This window comes from Hyperolius riggenbachi, chromosome 10 (assembly GCF_040937935.1).
Source record: "Hyperolius riggenbachi isolate aHypRig1 chromosome 10, aHypRig1.pri, whole genome shotgun sequence".
Lineage (NCBI taxonomy): Eukaryota > Metazoa > Chordata > Amphibia > Anura > Hyperoliidae > Hyperolius > Hyperolius riggenbachi.
The window spans coordinates 260,892,911-260,911,293 of record NC_090655.1 but is presented as its reverse complement, the minus strand read 5'-3'; the positions used below and the strand labels follow the sequence as shown (position 1 = coordinate 260,911,293).

Sequence of the window (18,383 nt, the reverse complement as noted above, 5' to 3'; positions counted from 1 at the left end):
CACAAGCCACAGCTGCAGCACATGCACAGCGGCAGTCCATCAGCGATTACCACAAGCCACAACTGCAGCACATGCACAGCGGCAGTCCATCAGTGATTACCACAAGCCACAGCTGCAGCACATGCACAGCGGCAGTCCATCAGTGATTACCACAAGCCACAGCTGCAGCATATGCACAGTGGCAGTCCATCAGTGATTACCAAAGGCCACAACTGCAGCACATGCACAGCGGCAGCCCATCAGTGATTACCACATGCCACAACTGCAGTACATGCACAGCGGCAGCCCATCAGCGATTACCACAAGCCACAGCTGCAGCACATGCACAGCAGCAGTCCATCAGTGATTTTCAGAAGCCACAACTGCAGCACATGCACAGCGACAGTCCATCAGTGATTACTACAAGCCACAACTGCAGCACATGCACAGCGACAGTCCATCAGTGATTACTACAAGCCACAACTGCAGCACATGCACAGCGACAGTCCATCAGTGATTACTACAAGCCACAACTGCAGTACATGCACAGCGGCAGTCCATCAGCGATTACCACAAGCCACAACTGCAGCACATGCACAGCGGCAGTCCATCAGTGATTACCACAAGCCACAACTGCAGCACATGCACAGCGGCAGTCCATCAGTGATTACCACAAGCCACAACTGCAGCACATGCACAGCAGCAGTCCATCAGTGATTACCACAAGCCACAACTGCAGCATATGCACAGTGGCAGCTCATCAGTAATTGCCACAAGCCACAACTGCAGCACATGCACAGCGACAGTCCATCAGTGATTACCACAAGCCACAACTGCAGCACATGCACAGCGGCAGCCCATCAGCGATTACCACAAGCCACAACTGCAGCACATGCACAGCGGCAGTCCATCAGCGATTACCACAAGCCACAACTGCAGCACATGCACAGCGGCAGTCCATCAGCGATTATCACAAGCCACAACTGCAGCGCATGCACAGTGGTAGTCCATCAGTGAATACCACAAGCCACAACTGCAGCTAATGCACAGTGACAGTCCATCAGTGATTACCACAAGCCACAACTGCAGCACATGCACAGCGGCAGTCCATCAGTGATTACCACAAGCCACAACTGCAGCACATGCACAGTGACAGTCCATCAGTGATTACCACAAGCCACAACTGCAGCACATGCACAGCGGCAGTCCATCAGTGATTACCACAAGCCACAACTGCAGCACATGCACAACGGCAGTCCATCAGTGATTACCACAAGCCACAACTGCAGCACATGCACAGCGGCAGTCCATCAGTGATTACCACAAGCCACAACTGCAGCACATGCACAACGGCAGCCCATCAGTGATTACCACAAGCCACAGCTGCAGCACATGCACAGCGGCAGTCCATCAGTGATTACCACAAGCCACAACTCTAGCACATGCACAGCGGCAGCCCATCAGTGATTACCACAAGCCACAGCTGCAGCACATGCACAGCGGCAGTCCATCAGCGATTACCACAAGCCACAACTGCAGCACATGCACAGCGGCAGTCCATCAGCAATTACCACAAGCCACAACTGCAGCACATGCACAGCGGCAGTCCATCAGCGATTACCACAAGCCACAACTGCAGCACATGCACAGCGGCAGTCCATCAGTGATTACCACAAGCCACAGCTGCAGCACATGCACAGCGGCAGTCCATCAGTGATTACCACAAGCTACAGCTGCAGCACATGCACAGCGGCAGTCCATCAGTGATTACCAAAGGCCACAACTGCAGCACATGCACAGCGGCAGCCCATCAGTGATTACCACAAGCCACAACTGCAGCACATGCACAGCGGCAGTCCATCAGTGATTACCACAAGTGCTCACTCCCGCACGCGTCACCAGGAGCTTACTGTGCAGGCGCAGTACAATGTTTTCTTGCACTGCGTCTGCGCAGTATGCTCCCGATGACGTGTGCGGCCAAGCTAGATTAGGGTGGGGCCGGTGGTGGGGAATGGAGGATAGCGCAGGACATGACAGCTGCAGGAGGCCGATAGAAGCTCCAGGTAAGTGTCAGATTTTGTCTTTTTAACCCCCTCCACAGAACCCCTTTAAGACATTAACAGAGGGATTAAATTGTGGAATGGGATTCGTAAAAACTTATTTAACATGATTGAATTGTCTTCATGATCTTCAGAAACGTGCTGGATTTTATATATACTTGCATGAGCTCACTGGCTCCAGCCTGCTGATCACCTGACATCTAACTGCTAAACAGCAACCAGCACAACTGCCATCTATGTGTTTACCATTTACCTACATCAGTGTTTTACTTCAGCTCACATCTGAAAATATTCCTCGGTCAACACCCAACCCCAAGAAATTTCCTTGTGACATCTTCCATTCTCTCCCCCCCCCCCCCCCCCCACCACCACCACCACCACCAAAATCTCACACTCCAAACGTCAGAGACTTCAGGGATATTATTCCCCTAGTGTTCCTTCTGTAAAAACCTCAGGGACAATTTCAATTTATCCTGAATCTGAAAAGGTTGAAGCAGTACAATTCAGGTGATTTTGAATGGACAACATTCATTCAGTAGTCTCCGAGATGAAAAACTAACTATTACAAGAAAAAAAAACTAATCCCCCCTCCTCCCCTCTGCCTCTGAAATCAATGGTTAGTAACACCTCTCCCTCCTCCTGCCCAGACTAAGCTCCCATGACCCTTTGCTACTGCCAAGGCTCTCTGAAAACCTGTGAGCGTGGTTTATTTAGTTTATAGGGAATTAGAGTATTAAAACAAAAACAAAAAAGTATTTGGCTTGAGGAATGCCCTATAAACAATAGGAAAGGAACACAATTATGCAATGAGTAAAAGTTCACCTCGGATCCACTTTAAGTCTTTTCTTTTCTCTCTTTTTAGAATACAGGGGCCATATCAATAGGAAAGGCCATGGCAGTCCTGAGAATATTGACCTCCACATTCCTGGCACTCCAGTGGGGACAACTACACACCACGATCCTACAAAAATGGATACTCAAAGTCTGGAACAAAGAACTTCACATCCTTAGACAAGAAGTTGTGAAAGTATCCACCTCATCTATCCAGGGAAGTCTATGGCCTCAATTCATCAAACAATTTGCGGTAAAAATCTGCTTTTTGTTAATTTACCCCATGTGAAATTTACCGAATGCTTAGTAGTATTCAGCAATTCTTTTTAGTTGTCAGCAGTTGTTCGTTAAAAGATGGCTAGTGTTCAGTAATGATGCGGTAAGCATGCGGTAAATATTGTCACTAGCAATCTTTTATCGAATAAAAGACATTTTCAAGTGCATTGTGGGTAAGGAAAGTGCATTGTGGGCTATGGAGGCTGGCTAAAAAGCTTTTGGCGCTACTAGGGGTGTGTTCATATGTGCTCCATAAGAAGTAATAGTTACAATTTAAAGAGAACCTGAACTGCAAATGAAAAGTCAAAATAAACATAAACATGTCATACTTACCTCCTGTGTAGTCTACTCATCAATCTTTCTCCTCTCCTGTGTCCTGTTTGTCATCTGTGATCAATTTAATTTTTTGTCCACCATTTTGAAAAAAAATTGGCCATTACCCCATAACAGCTTCCTGGTTAGCACACTGTTAAACTGCAATATTGCGAGGCGCATGCGCGGGCTTCCCTAAGATGGTCGCCTGAGAGAGGAGCTCCTAACCCACCGCCGCTAATCTCCGCCGCATCTCCGCTGATAGAAGCAATCACAGCGCGGCTTCACCTCGCTCCTCCTGCGGACATCCCCGTGTATCGAGGATTATGGCTGGCAAAGCTCCCACCAAGCCCGGAACGGCTGCGGGAACGATGGACAGATTCCTCTGTCCTCCCTCCCAAGATGGCGCCGAGGCACCCGCTCAGCCACAGTCTGGACTCCAGCAAGGTAACACAGCTCAGGCTGACACGATCACTGCCACAATGTTAGAGGCCACCCTTCAGAGGCACTACGAAGCCATGCACTCCTCACTCCAGTCTCTAATATTAACAGCAGTAAACGAATTGAAAGCTGAAATAAACGACATTGGGTCTCGCACAAACGCACTGGAATCCGCATTAGACACTATTGCAAACAAACAAGCTAATATGGAAGATGATCAGCGTGTAATGTCCTCTGATCTACAAAGTCTTCGTTCTGCTCATGAGGACCTGGAAAATAGAGAGCGCAGACAGAACGTGCGAGTGAAAGGCATCTCTATGAAAGTATCTAATGAAACTCTTAATGCACATCTATTAGAGCTCTTTTCTACAAATGTTCCCGATCTCCCCCCTGAACTCTGGAGAATGGACAGGGCTCACAGGGCACTGGGTGAGAGGCAGACTGCTGCAGGCAGGCCTAAGGATGTTGTCATTCGTCTACATTATTACGAGGCCAAGGAAGCACTATTTAAGGCCTTAAGGAATATCCCGAAGTTGGATTTTAAAGGGGACACGATCTCTATAACGATCTCTCTTTAATAACGCTGACCAAACGCAGGTCCCTCAGGCCCGTCACTCAATTACTCCGAGAAGCAAAGATTCCCTACCACTGGGGATTCCCATTTAGACTAATTGCAACTAAGGGAGGAATGACTTTCTCCCTAACTGATATTGATAACGCAGACTTCTTCCTTAAGCAAATGGGCTTGAGACTACCCCCTAACCATCCACCTCCCAACCACAGATCTCCAGAGGCATCCCCTCCGCGCAAGGTCAGCCACATTTCCGAGTGGACCAAAGTCCCTTTACGTAGCTTTTCTCCTCAGGCTCTCCCAGAAACCATGGACGCTCAAGCCACTTGAATAAAAGCAGACATTACAGGAGTGAGAATTATCCCCTTACAATGTCTCCTCCCCTGTCAGGGGGGTCCACTATTCAAATCTCGACGCCATCAGACTCTCAGTTGTCGGAAGAATACTTTCCCCTCTGGCTTTCTACTAGATATATATACCAGCTATATTTAGTAACGTTATATTGCTTAACCTATGTTATGTTGGTTTCTTTGCCGGTCCTTAATGTTATGTACATTACTGGTTTATAACCTGTTATTTAGAAACATGATCCTTGATGTTCCAGGAGGCCGCATACGCTAGCTCCGGCTCTCGGGTGGTCACTTGAGAACCCAGTATGTTCCTCAGGAGGCTTCCCAGATTAGGGGGTTATCTGCTCTTCCAGAGCCCCTTTTCCTGGGCACCCTCGACTAAGCGGTTTAATTATGCCGCTTTGATTTGTAGCCACGTCCTTTACAGTGGCAATCTTATTGTTTTTCTGTTATATATAGTTTTGTATTTTATATGTTGTCTATGGTTCACTACTCCAATTTTTTATCCCAATACAGGTCGGTCCCTAATTTACCCCACTAGAGCTCTATTCTTTTCGGCTGATCATGGTTAGATGCTTCACAATAAATGCCAAGGGACTTAACTCGCCCCAGAAAAGACATGCTCTCCTTAAGGACCTAAAGAGGCTGGAGGTAGACTTAGTAATGATACAAGAGACCCACTTCAAGCAAAACGATTCCCCTAGGTTTATCAGTAAGCTTTACACAGAAATATTCCTATCCTCGGGCCCCCCAAAAAAAGCTGGAGTTGCAATCCTAATTAAAAAAGATGTTCCCCTCCAAATTACTCGCACCATCACAGACCCACAGGGAAGATACCTAATATTAAAAGGTTCAATGGCAGGAAAACCCATAACAATAGCCACAGTTTATATTCCAAACACCAACCAAACCTCCTTCCTCTCATCCTTCCTCTTAAAATTGCAGAAGGTGACTGAAGGCCCAATACTCCTAGGAGGAGACTTTAACCTAGCTTTCTCCTCTCACCTAGATAGATCCTCGACCTCAAATTCCTCCCCCTCCCCCCTGCATGAAAGAAACTCCAGACAATTTAGAGTCCTAATGAGAAAACAGCAATTACTAGATCTCTGGAGAATAGTCCACCCTAAATCTATAGAATTTACTTTCTTCTCCCCTCCTCATGCCTCAAGCTCCAGGTTAGACTATTTTTTTGCCCACGCCTCAATAGTCTCCATTCTCTCGAACTCCCAAATCCACCCGGTAGCCTGGTCAGATCATCAGGGAGTATCTGTAGACCTCAACTGGTATGCTAACCTCCATAAGCCCCTCCACTGGAGGATTAATGAATCCTTACTTCAGGACAAAACTCTAATCTCCAAACTAAATGATGACCTTCAGTCATTCTTTACTACTAATGTCCCCTCTGTTGAGTCCTTCGGAGTGGTATGGGAAGCCCACAAAGCTTTCATAAGGGGGGTACTAATAGCTGAAGGAACTAAGAGAAAGCATATGAATAGCTGCATACTCCGCGACCTTTACCAGAAGCTCTCAGAGGCTCAGGATTTATTTAAGGGTAACTCTACTTCTGAGAATTTTGCCAATATCCAAGCCATAAAATTAGAAATCAAACAAATCCAACTGACTCAACTGGAAAAAAGTCTTCGCTGGACTAGACAGCTATTCTTTGAAAGGGGCAATAAGCCCCATACGATATTAGCTAGGAAGCTGAATCCCAAAAATTCGCAAACCCAAATATACTCAATGAGAGACTCTGAAGGCACCATTCTTTATGACCCTTCTAAAACCGCCAATATATTCACTGACTACTATAAAGACCTCTATAATCTTTCCAACCAATCACAGGGTTCTTCTCAGCCCTCTCGTATCTCCACTTTCTTAGACCCTTTAAATTTGCCTAAGCTCTCTACCTCCCAACTAACCTCCCTAAACTCCCCTTTCACAATAGAAGAATTTGAGGAAGTTTTCAAAAACCTCCCCACCTCCAAAACCCCTGGCCCAGACGGCCTTACATATAAATACTATAAAGTATTTAAACCTGTCCTCCTTCCCCATTTAATCACATTGGGCAATAAACTCCTATCGGGCAAGCAAACCCCAGACTCTTTCTTGAGGTCCCTGATCACAGTCATCCCCAAACAAGGGAAGGACCCTTCAGTACCCCAGAGCTACAGGCCCATTTCGCTCTTAAACTCCGACCTGAAACTTATCACCAAAGCCATGGCCAATAGACTCAACCCTATACTGCTATCCCTCGTTAACAACGATCAAGTAGGATTCATCCAAGGAAGACAGGCAGGAGATAACACTAGAAAAGTCATAAACCTAATAGAACTCATGGGGGCCTCTCGGAGGCCTTCTTTGCTTCTGAGTTTGGATGCTGAGAAGGCCTTCGACAGGCTCTCATGGTCATTCCTGTTTACCCTTCTGGAGCATCAGGGATTCTCAGGCCCTTTCTACAACTTAATTAGATTCCTCTACTCTAAACCCACCACATCGGTTAAACTCCCTGCAGCCTCTCCCACTTTTTTCCCCATAAAGAATGGCACAAGACAGGGGTGCCCACTCTCCCCTCTACTTTTTGCTCTTAGCATAGAGCCCCTAGCTTGTGCCATCCGTAAAAATCCCGACATCAAAGGGGTCACACAGGGTAAATGGGAACACAAAATTTCCCTCTTTGCAGACGACGTCCTACTGACCCTGGTAGACCCCTTACTGACTCTCCCACCCCTTAAACAACTACTCAGAGAATACGAGGAACTCTCAGGATATAAGCTTAATCACGACAAAACAGAAGCCCTTCCTATTAATGTCCCCCCTCCACTCCTCGAAACACTACAGGCATCCTACAATTTCAACTGGAAAAAGCATTCACTGAAATATTTGGGTATCTTCCTTACAACGTCATATACCTCCCTATATAAACATAACTTTCCCCAATTAATTCATACCATTATCCAAGATCTTCATAAATGGGCCAAATTCAATATTTCATGGATTGGACGGTTACATTCAGTCAAAATGAACATACTCCCCCGTATATTATACCTATTTGAAACCCTTCCAGTAGCAGTCCCCTCAGCCCAACTAGCTCTATTACAACGGGAAATAGGCAAATTCATATGGAACAACCAGAAACCAAGGGTCTCCAAAAAAGTCATGATGGCTCTGAGGGACCAAGGGGGCCTAGGTCTACCCAACATAGCCTTATACTACAAAGCTGCTCACCTACGCCAACTAACCGAGTGGTCAGACTTTACAGTTAAAACTAAGTGGGCATTAATAGAGGCTACTCAAGTCTTACCCTTCTCACTGGCCTCATTTATCTGGCCCGACAGAACTTGTTCTCCTCCAGCCTCGTTGGGTCTATCTTCTACCAAATTCACCATTCGCATCTGGTCCTCTATCACACCAGAAACTGGTCTGAAGGCCTCACATAGATTAACACCAATCCTGGGCAACCCTAAATTCAAACCTGGCCTCGAACAGGACTTTATGGCAAGATGGTATTCGAGGGGATACTTTAGGCTACATGACTGGTTGCAACCTAATTCCACAAACTTCATAACCTACGACCATTTATGTGAAAAACACCCCCCCTCGCCTAGACTCCTACATGAATATAATCAGATCACACACTTTTTGAGGTCTCTAGTTCCAATCTCTACACCCATTAAAGCTACAACGATTTATGAGAACCTCTGTATTCATAAAGGGTACCAAAAAGGCCTCATCACTCTAATCTGCTCCCTTCTTTGCACTAATTCCTACTCTCTTTTCCCAACCCACGATTACATGGCCAAATGGGAATCTTCCCTCTCCCGGCCTATATCAAATAAGGACTGGGAATCCATCTGGCAGAACGCCAAAGACTCATCAATGTGCGTTCAAATTAAAGAAAACATATATAAGATACTGTTCAGATGGTACCTAACTCCTGCTACCCTCTCACGTATATACCCGGGTTCCTCGGATCTGTGCTGGAGGGGATGTGGGCTCAAAGGGTCAATAGAGCATGTCTTTTGGTACTGTCCTCTTTTAACTTCTTACTGGACCGAAATCCAAAACCTTATTTTTAAAGTCTTGGACTTAACGATCCCCCTGGACCCCACCTATATGTTGCTTGGTAAATCCATCCCTCAAGCCCGTAAATTCGAGATAATTTTAATAATCCGCATTCTCACTGCAGCCAGGCTATCTATAGCCTCTAATTGGAAAAAAAATAGCCCCCCCTGAATTACCTGAAGTCCTAGCAAAAATCAAATGGACCAAACTTATGGAACAATTAACTGCCTCCCTCCGGGACTCTGAGGCTAGATTTGATAAGATTTGGGGCTCATGGGAACACTATCTAGATAATGGTTGATAAAATTAAAACTCCTTCCCCTACTCCCCTAGACCAGGGGTCCCCAACCTTTTTGAGCCCGGGGCCCCCTATACCGACCAAACTTTTCTCTGGGGCCCGGGGGAGGGGGGCGGGGATTTGGGGGTCGTGGTTAGTGGCGGCGGCAGTCCCCCTCCTGCCTTTTTTCCCCCGATTGTGAGTGTAGTATATACACTCGGCCCCTCAGAAAAACTGCCCAGGGACCACCAAGGGGGCCGCGGCCCCCAGGTTGGGGACCCCTGCCCTAGACTATAAGTCAGTAAGTCACCTTGGCTCTAAGTAATCTATCACCTTCTGATCAAACCTGAGATCCGACCTACTCATTTCAAATATTGTTTTTGATGTTGTTTTTGTATTTGTTTCTGTCTTTCTTACTTTTTCTTTTTTAGGTCATCACTCTCATTGGTACAATTGGTAATCCTACTCAGTTTTCCCCCAATCTTGACAATTTCCTAATGGACGCTTAATTCCATATAAGTCTATCTTCTCGAAACCAACGTACGAGACTTGAAACTATTTCGCATAAGGTCATTGACTTTCTACCTCATATAGACATGATAATATTGAAATCCATGAATATAAACTAGTCTTCAACTATGTATAAATTATTACATCTTAGCGATTGAGGGTAAGACTGTACTATCCTGTACGAACACATCTCTTGTACCTGTTGATGTATGCTTTTGAACGCAATAAAAATAGTGTTACAAAAAAAAAAAAACTGCAATATTGCCCACTTGAGCCATAGGGAAACATGGGCATTAGCTTTCACATTCAGTTGTAATTGACAGCAGCTGATATATAACTGACAGTAACTGGTATATTTTAGTTCTGACAAAATATTGTCAGAACTGGAAAGGATCACTGTAAGAAGAAAATTGTGAGCTTCTGAGAGGAACTGACAGCGAGGTAAGGATGTAATATTGATTTGCAGCTACATCATGTGTTTATTTTAAATAACTTTACTCAGTTCAGGTTCCCTTTAGATACAACGACAGCAGAAACATAAATAAAGACAGGGCAGTGCGGGCGATATTGCGCTCGGAATTTACCACCCTGACACGCCCCTTTTCTGCTTCTTGAATACTAGTTTCGGAAAATGTACCGCACAATTACTGCCAGAATACCGCACGCACAATACTGACATCCGATGTCATTTATGAATACTAACTTCCGCTAAATGATAGTGCTAAATTACCAAAAGCTCAATAAGCGTTCGGTAACACTTTATGAATCAAGGCCTATGGAGTTATCCATCCCAAAAGACAACCATGACAGATGGCAGCTCTTGGGGTTGGGGGCCCACATGCACTTTTGCACAATACAGGTCCACATGGATCCAGAATCAGTGAACAGCAGAGAGTTGGTTGTAGGCTGTATGGCAAGTCCTTCAGCATACAGATATTTTGATATTATGTTACTGTACGGACTGACAGCAGCAGTATCATAGCATATATAAATTTGCGTGGGGGGAACTTTTGGGGATGAAACGAGAAGACAATTGTTTTGGTCCCAGACTTGCCGGATCCTCCACTGGGCAGAGCAGAATTATGAATGCCTAAGAGCAGTACACCTGAAGGAGTCTTTGAATTGTCTGGCAGACTATCTCAGCCGATCAGCACTCACACATGATAGATGATGTGTGAACAATGAGGATACAGGGACATATTGGCTCTTTGGGGCACCCCAGAGGTGTTTTTTTTCCCATAAAATGCAAAATATGTTGTTCTCTATGCCCACAGGACAATCCTTTGACTCTGCATGCGTTTTTGGTGGATTGGGGATTGAATCTAATCTGTGTGGTTCCTCCACTAAACTTATTACTGCAGGTTCTCAACAAGATCCGGAGATACCAGGCCCGAGCTATTCTAAAAGAAGCTCTTTGTCCCCTAAAGACCATGGTTTGCTCTACTGCAGAGTTCAGCAATAACAGAACCTATCCTGTTGCCGGATCGTCCAGATCTCCTGACACCGGGCCCTGCTCAGCTCAGGCTTCTTCATCTCTCCGCATGGAACCTGAGTGGTGGGGTATCCTAAAATCAAAAGGATTTTCAGATAATCTGTCTGAGGCTTTGATTCAGAGCAAGAATAAAATAACTAAACAAATATATCATAAAGCTTGGAGGATATATAACGCCCGGTGTACAGAGTACCCCAGAGACATTTTACTATCAGCTTAAGTTCAGCCATAGCCCCTGAACAAGCATGCAGCAGATCAGGTGTATCTGACAAGAATGTCAGATCTGGTAAGATTAGCTGCATGCTTGTTTCTGGGGTTATTCAGACACTACTGCAGCCAAATAGATCAGCAGAGCTGCCAGGCAACTATTATTGTTTAAAAGGAAATAAATATGGCAGCCCCCATATCCCTCTCACTTCAATTGTCTTTTAACCTCCCTGGCAATCAATTTTTGTGGCCATGCGTCTGCAGGAGGGAAATGTTTGTTATAAACTTCTTTTATATAGTGTAACCAGCACTAGGCTAGCTACACATGTGCCCCAAGTCCCGCTGCACTGCTCTGATTCCCCCGATCGCCGCCGGCTATATTTACCCATCCACGGTCCCGCGAGAACTGCAACTTCCCGGAACAGCTTCTGTCATCGCTATGGCGACGATCAGACATGATGTCTGACGTCATGCATAGTCCCGATCCTCCCCATGGTGACGCCTGGAGGCTATTGGAGAGGCTGCGCCATCGCGGGTTCCGGGGGGGGGGGGGGGGGTATATACATGGATCGCAGAATTATTAGGCAAATGAGTATTTTGACCACATCATCCTCATTATGCATGTTGTCTTACTCCAAGTTGTATAGGCTCGAAAGCCTACTACCAATTAAGCACATTAGGTGATGTGCATCTCTGTAATGAGAAGGGGTGTGGTCTAATGACATCAACACCCTATATCAGGTGTGCATAATTATTAGGCAACTTCCTTTCCTTTGGCAAAATGGACCAAAAGAAGGACTTGACAGGCTTAAAAAAGTCAAAAATAGTGAGATATCTTGCAGAGGGATGCAGCACTCTTAAAATTGAAAAGCTTCTGAAGCGTGATCATCGAACAATCAAGCGTTTCATTCAAAATAGTCAACAGGGTCGCAAGAAGCGTGTGGAAAAACCATGGCGCAAAATAACTGCCCATGAACTGAGAAAAGTCAAGCGTGCAGCTGCCAAGATGCCACCAGTTTGGCCATATTTCAGAGCTGCAACATCACTGGAGTGCCCAAAAGCGCAAGGTGTGCAATACTCAGAGACATGGCCAAGGTAAGAAAGGCTGAAAGACGACCAGCACTGAACAAGACACACAAGCTGAAACGTCAAGACTGGGCCAATAAATATCTCAAGACTGATTTTTCTAAGGTTTTATGGACTGATGAAATGAGAGTGAGTCTTGATGGGCCAGATGGATGGGCCCGTGGCTGGATTGGTAAAGGGCAGAGAGCTCCAGTCCGACTCAGACACCAGCAAGGTGGAGGTGGAGTACTGGTTTGGGCTGGTATCATCAAAGATGAGCTTGTGGGGCCTTTTCGGGGTTGAGGATGGAGTCAAGCTCAACTCCCAGTCCTACTGCCAGTTTCTGAAAGACACCTTCTTCAAGTAGTGGTACAGGAAGAAGTCTGCATCCTTCAAGAAAAACATGATTTTCATGCAGGACAACGCTCCATCACACACGTCCAAGTACTCCACAGCGTGGCTGGCAAGAAAGGGTATAAAAGAAGAAAAACTAATGACATGGCCTCCTTGTTCACCTGATCTGAACCCCTTTGAGAACCTGTGGTCCATCATAAAATGTGAGATTTACAAGGAGGGAAAACAGTACACCTCTCTGAACAGTGTCTGGGAGGCTGTGATTGCTGCTGCATGCAATGTTGATGGTGAACAGATCAAAACACTGACAGACTCCATGGATGGCAGGCTTGAGTGTCCTTGCAAAGAAAGGTGGCTATGTTGGTCACTGATTTGTTTTTGCTTTGTTTTTGAATGTCTGAAATGTATATTTGTGAATGTTGAGATGTTATATTGGTTTCACTGTTAAAAATAAATAATTGAAATTAGTATATATTTGTTTTTGTTAAGTTGCCCAATAATTATGCACAGTAATAGTCACCTGCACACACAGATATCCCCCTAAAATAGTTAAAACTAAAAACAAACTAAAAACTACTTTCAAAAATATTCAGCTTTGATAATGAGTTTTTTGGGTTCATTGAGAACATGGTTGTTGTTCAATAATAAAATTATTCCTCAAAAATACAACTTGCCTAATAATTCTGCACTCCCTGTATAAGGGCGGCGATGGGGGGGGGGGGGGGGGGGGAGATCAGAGGGTGCTGGTGGCGATTGGGGGCTACATGTAGCTAGCCAAGAACTAGTTATGTGATCTAAAACAATTTGTATTAAAAAAACAACTCACCTGGGGCCATGTGATCCCCTGCGGCGGTATGGACGAGCTGAGCTTATCCATACCGCTCAGGTGGTTAAGGTTCAAACTTCAGCCTAAGTGCTTTTCTAGAAAGAAAACTGGCAGACAAATTTTTTCTCAGTTTCTTTCATGCCTTAAACAAACTAAGATTGGTTGTTCATTCCAAGCTACCCACATGCAGTGGCGAATCTAGGGGTAATAGCGCCTGTGGCAAGCTCTAAATTTGCACCCCTATCCAATTATCCTATTAACCTCTTGAGGACCTCAGTGTTAAACCCCCCCTAAAGACCAGGCCATTTTGCATTAAATTGGCCACTGCGGCTTTAAGGCCAAGCTGCAGGGCCACTCGACAGCACACAAGTGATTTCCCCCACTAACAGAGCTCTCTGTTGGTGGGGTCTGATCGCGCGCCCCCAATGTTTGTTTATGTGTGTGTGTGTGTTTTTTATAAAAATAAGTGGTTTTTTTCCAGCTGTAAGGTAGCAGATATAGGGGCCACTGCGGGGAGGGGGGCTCACATCACCCTCCCTCCACATGGGCCCCCATGCATGGCTGGAGCGCAGCGGTCAGTGTGTAATAAACTCACCCGATCGCTGGCTCCACACGGTGTCCCCTCTCTCCTCTCTGCATGACGCGTTGTTACTACGGGAAGAGAAAGAGAATGGCTGCCAGCATGGGACACGCTACATGGAGGAGCGATCGGGTGAGTAATTGCACTCCTGACAGCTAAGCCAGTCATGCAGGGAGGCGGGGGGGGGGGGGCAGTGGAGAAAGGGAGGGAGGGAGGATGTCGGCCCCCTTCCCACTGCTTTCCAGGGGACAAAAATCCCAATAACATAGGAGGTACATTGCTGGCAGTTAAAGCATTTACCTGCCACAGCGTACCTGGTACGTGTTTGGCAGTAAGGGTTAATATTTGCCTCAGAACACAGAGTAGGGACGCCAAGAGCCAAATAAAGTGTAGTATGTACTGGTGGTAAAAATGAAGTATAAGGGCTGGTTCACACAGGCTTCTGCTCAGCATCTCGTTCAAACGCTGTTGTTTTTTTCCAAGAATGCCGGCGTTTAACAGCTTAGCTTTTAATGGCTTTCAGGAGAGCGCTGTGTTTTCTGGGATTTTGCAGCAAGAGTAATAAGCTATACTCACAAACCAGGGTTACCTCAAAGGCAACCACTGTATAGGCAGGTGGGGAGATTTGACCTGACTCCACTCAAAAAAGTCGCTCTCCGTAGATGAGGAAAAAAAAGGGGGTGACACCCCTCCACCAGGGGTGAACTTGATATAGCGTAGTATGGATACATAGGCACCAAAAGGATAAAAGTTTTTTTTAAAAAGTTTAAAACATGAGGAGGCAGTGGTGGACGTGCCTCCTCCAAGCAGACACAAATATTGCCAATGCGTTTGTCAAATAGAACAAGGTTATTTACATACACCAGGGGACAATGCATCGTGTTTTGCATGTTTGATCTCGCTTCATCAGGCAATAACAGAGTAATAGCAGATATGGTCAGTAGAAGTGGCAGGCCCCTCTGTCATGTTTTAAACTTTTTAGATACTTTTATTTTTTTGGTGCTCTTGTATCCATAATATGCAATATTTGCCTCTGGTCTCACTTAAATGCCTGCCGAACAGAATTTGGCACCTTTCAGCATTCTGCATCCATGCAGGACTCAAGGCAACTCCTGTAGGTGGGGATTAGTTGGATAAGGCAGTAGGCAGTGGTCTTTCTTGACATCCGTGTCGGGGGGGGGGGGGGGGAGCTTGAGGGGGAGGGGTGTAGACTCCTGTGAGTACAAAGGAGGAGAACTCTCTAGGTGAGTATGTGGGTGTGAAGTTGATGAGGAGCAGCAGAATTTAGTAAGAATAGTAGTGGCTGGGCACCACGCGGAGCTGATGTAGAAGCAAATGCCGCCTCCTCTCTCCTTCCCAGATAATATAACGTCTCTATCGGGCTTGGAAGAGGCTAATGTTTGGGAGATGTAATGGCTTATCTGGGGTGTTATTGTTGAGCCAGGAGCTGAGTGACAGGAGCTCATTGAGCTTACTTGGGAGGGATCGTTTGCTAGAAAGATGGATGGGATGGCCGGAGGATGGATAGTCTAATGAGAGCCCCTGCAAGTCTGCCTCTGTGGCTCTCTCTGCCTGTGAATCAGCTTCAGTGAGGAGGTGGATGTGGCCCCAGATGGACTTCTTTAGGGCCTTGGCATCAGAGAGCACAGCTGATCGGTGTTCCCAGCAGAAGTGCGGTGAGGGGATAAGGGGGTGCGCAGGTGGGGGCTCCGTATAATGGAGGTGTGAGTCTGGCCATGCTTTCCTTGGGAACATAGTACATAATTGGAAAAGAGCATGGCCCAGCAGACTATGTAGGGAGACAGTTATGTATGCAATCAATAAACAGGAAACACAATAGCAGTAAATAGTCAATCGATATTCAATCACTAATCACCAGACAGGGAATAAAGCAGTCAGTCACATATTATGTAGGCCTCCAATATAGGTAGCCATATTTGGTAGCCACCCTCATATAGGGAGCCTGACGTGCCCCATATTAGGTAGCTACCAATATAGGTAACCAGATGTATCCATTATTATGTAGCCCTCCAATATAGGTAGCCAGATGTATCTCACATTAGGTAGCCCCAAACATATAGTTAGCCAGATGTGCCCCATATTGGGTAGCCTGGGTTGGGTAGTTGTATGGCAGTTACTTCAAGGGGGATGATCAGGATAGTGACAGGTGTACTGTGACCTCCTCTGTAACAAAGTATGTCCACCCCGACCTCTGCTCTGCTCAATATATAACAACAATCACACGATTACCTCTTCCATCCGTGCTTTCCCTCCACCTCCTGCAACTTCTCCTCCTGCTACGCCTCTTCCTCTCTTTGGTTTTATTATTTCCAGGCTGTGCATTCCACCTGGGAGATGTGAGATTGCCATCTTGTGGTGAATATGCTAACTGCAGCCTCTGTGGAATCCTCTCCACTCAGCCATCTAATACTATTAGTGTTGCAACGTTTCTCGTCATTGAACAAAATCTTAATTGTACAGATGCATTTAATTGCTGGAGATATAGTATGGATGTGTCACCATAGTTACAGGAAGTTACAGATTCTTACACCAGGAAGAGGCAGAATTTCTGGATAATTTGTCTGGACTGGGATGTCTATTTTAAAAGGAACCAGAGTTGAGCATCAAACACAGAGCTCTTCGCCCTTCACTGCATGTCAGCTATATGGTGGATGGTAATGATGATCAGTGAACAGGACAGACAAGTTGGGTGAAGTCTACAAATACAATCTACAACAAGCTCTCCAGTCAGGGTCAGACTGCCCTTGTGACTTTCCTCTCCTCTTCCTCTCTCCCTCCCTGAACCCTGATCTCTCTAATCCCTCATTCATATCCTCTTGTACATGACCCTGCTAAACAGCACAGCTAAAAAAAGACTGGCGGAGCAGACATCGCCTCCCCTCCCCCTTTCAGTCCTCCTCATGTTCATTCAGCTTTCCTGTCCATACACAAACAATCAGATCCGGACTCGACCCTTAAAGAGAAACTCTTCTGTATTTATTTCATATTTATGTGGTTGTACAGCAAACTGAAAGCACAATGTCTCGGGCCATCGAACAAACTGAAGCTTATATATAGACAAACTTACTCCGTGCTTTCCCTCCACCTCCTGGCTGTAACTTCTCCTCCTCCCGTTACGCCTCTTCCTGTCTTTGGTTTCATTATTTCCAGGCTGTGCGTTCCACCTGGGAGATGTGAGATTGCCATCTTGTGGTGAAAATGCTAACTGCAGCCTCTGTGGAATCCTCTCCACTCAGCCATCTAATACTATTAGTGTTGCAATGTTTCTCTTCATTGAACAAAATCTTAATTGTGCAGATGCATTTCATTGCTGGAGATGTAGTATGGATGTGTCACCATAGTTACAGGAAGTTACAGTTTCTTACACCAGGAAGATGCAGAATTTCTGGAGAATTTGTCTGAACATCAAACACGGAGCTCTTCTCCCTTCACTGCATGTCAGCTATATGGTGGATGATAATGATGATCAGTGAACAGGACAGACAAGTTGGGTGATGTCTACAAATACAATCTACAACAAGCTCTCCAGTCAGGGTCAGACTGCCCTTGTGACTTTCCTCCCCTCTTCCACTCTCCCTCCCTGAACCCTGATCTCTCTAATCCCTCATTCATATTCTGTTGTACATGACCCTGCTAAACAGCACAGCTAAAAAAGACTGGCGGAGTAGACATCGCCTCCCCTCCCCCTCTCAGTCCTCCTCATGTTCATTCAGCTTTCCTGTCCATACACAATCAGATCCGGACTCAACCCTTAAAGAGGAACTCTTCTGTATTTATTTCATATTTATGTGGTTGTACAGCAAACTGAAAGCACAATGTTTCGGGCCATCGAACAAACTGAAGCTTATATATAGACAAACTTACTCCGTGCTTTCCCTCCACCTCCTGGCTGTAACTTCTCCTCCTCCCGTTACGCCTTTTCCTGTCTTTGGTTTCATTATTTCCAGGCTGTGCGTTCCACCTGGGAGATGTGAGATTGCCATCTTGTGGTGAATATGCTAACTGCAGCCTCTGCGGAATCCTCTCCACTCAGCCATCTAATACTATTAGTGTTTCAATGTTTCTCTTCATTGAACAAAATCTTAATTGTACAGATGCATTTCATTGCTGGAGATGTAGTATGGACGTGTCACCATAGTTACAGGAAGTTACAGTTTCTTACACCAGGA

General features: G+C 45.8%; 1 protein-coding gene across 2 annotated transcripts in view; it reads right to left on the bottom strand.

Moving 5' to 3' along the window:
• LOC137535365 (oocyte zinc finger protein XlCOF6-like) overlaps positions 1-17,503 on the bottom strand; it is a 31,127-nt gene extending 13,624 nt beyond the window's left edge. The window contains exon 1 of one of the 2 annotated variants that reach the window (XM_068257197.1): positions 17,282-17,503. The gene's annotated coding sequence lies outside the window, so the exon portion shown is untranslated. Of the gene's footprint in view, positions 1-16,443; positions 16,478-17,281 lie in introns of those variants that run through there. The other variant, XM_068257198.1, reaches the window with a different exon arrangement.
• Positions 17,504-18,383: the final 880 nt, after the last annotated feature.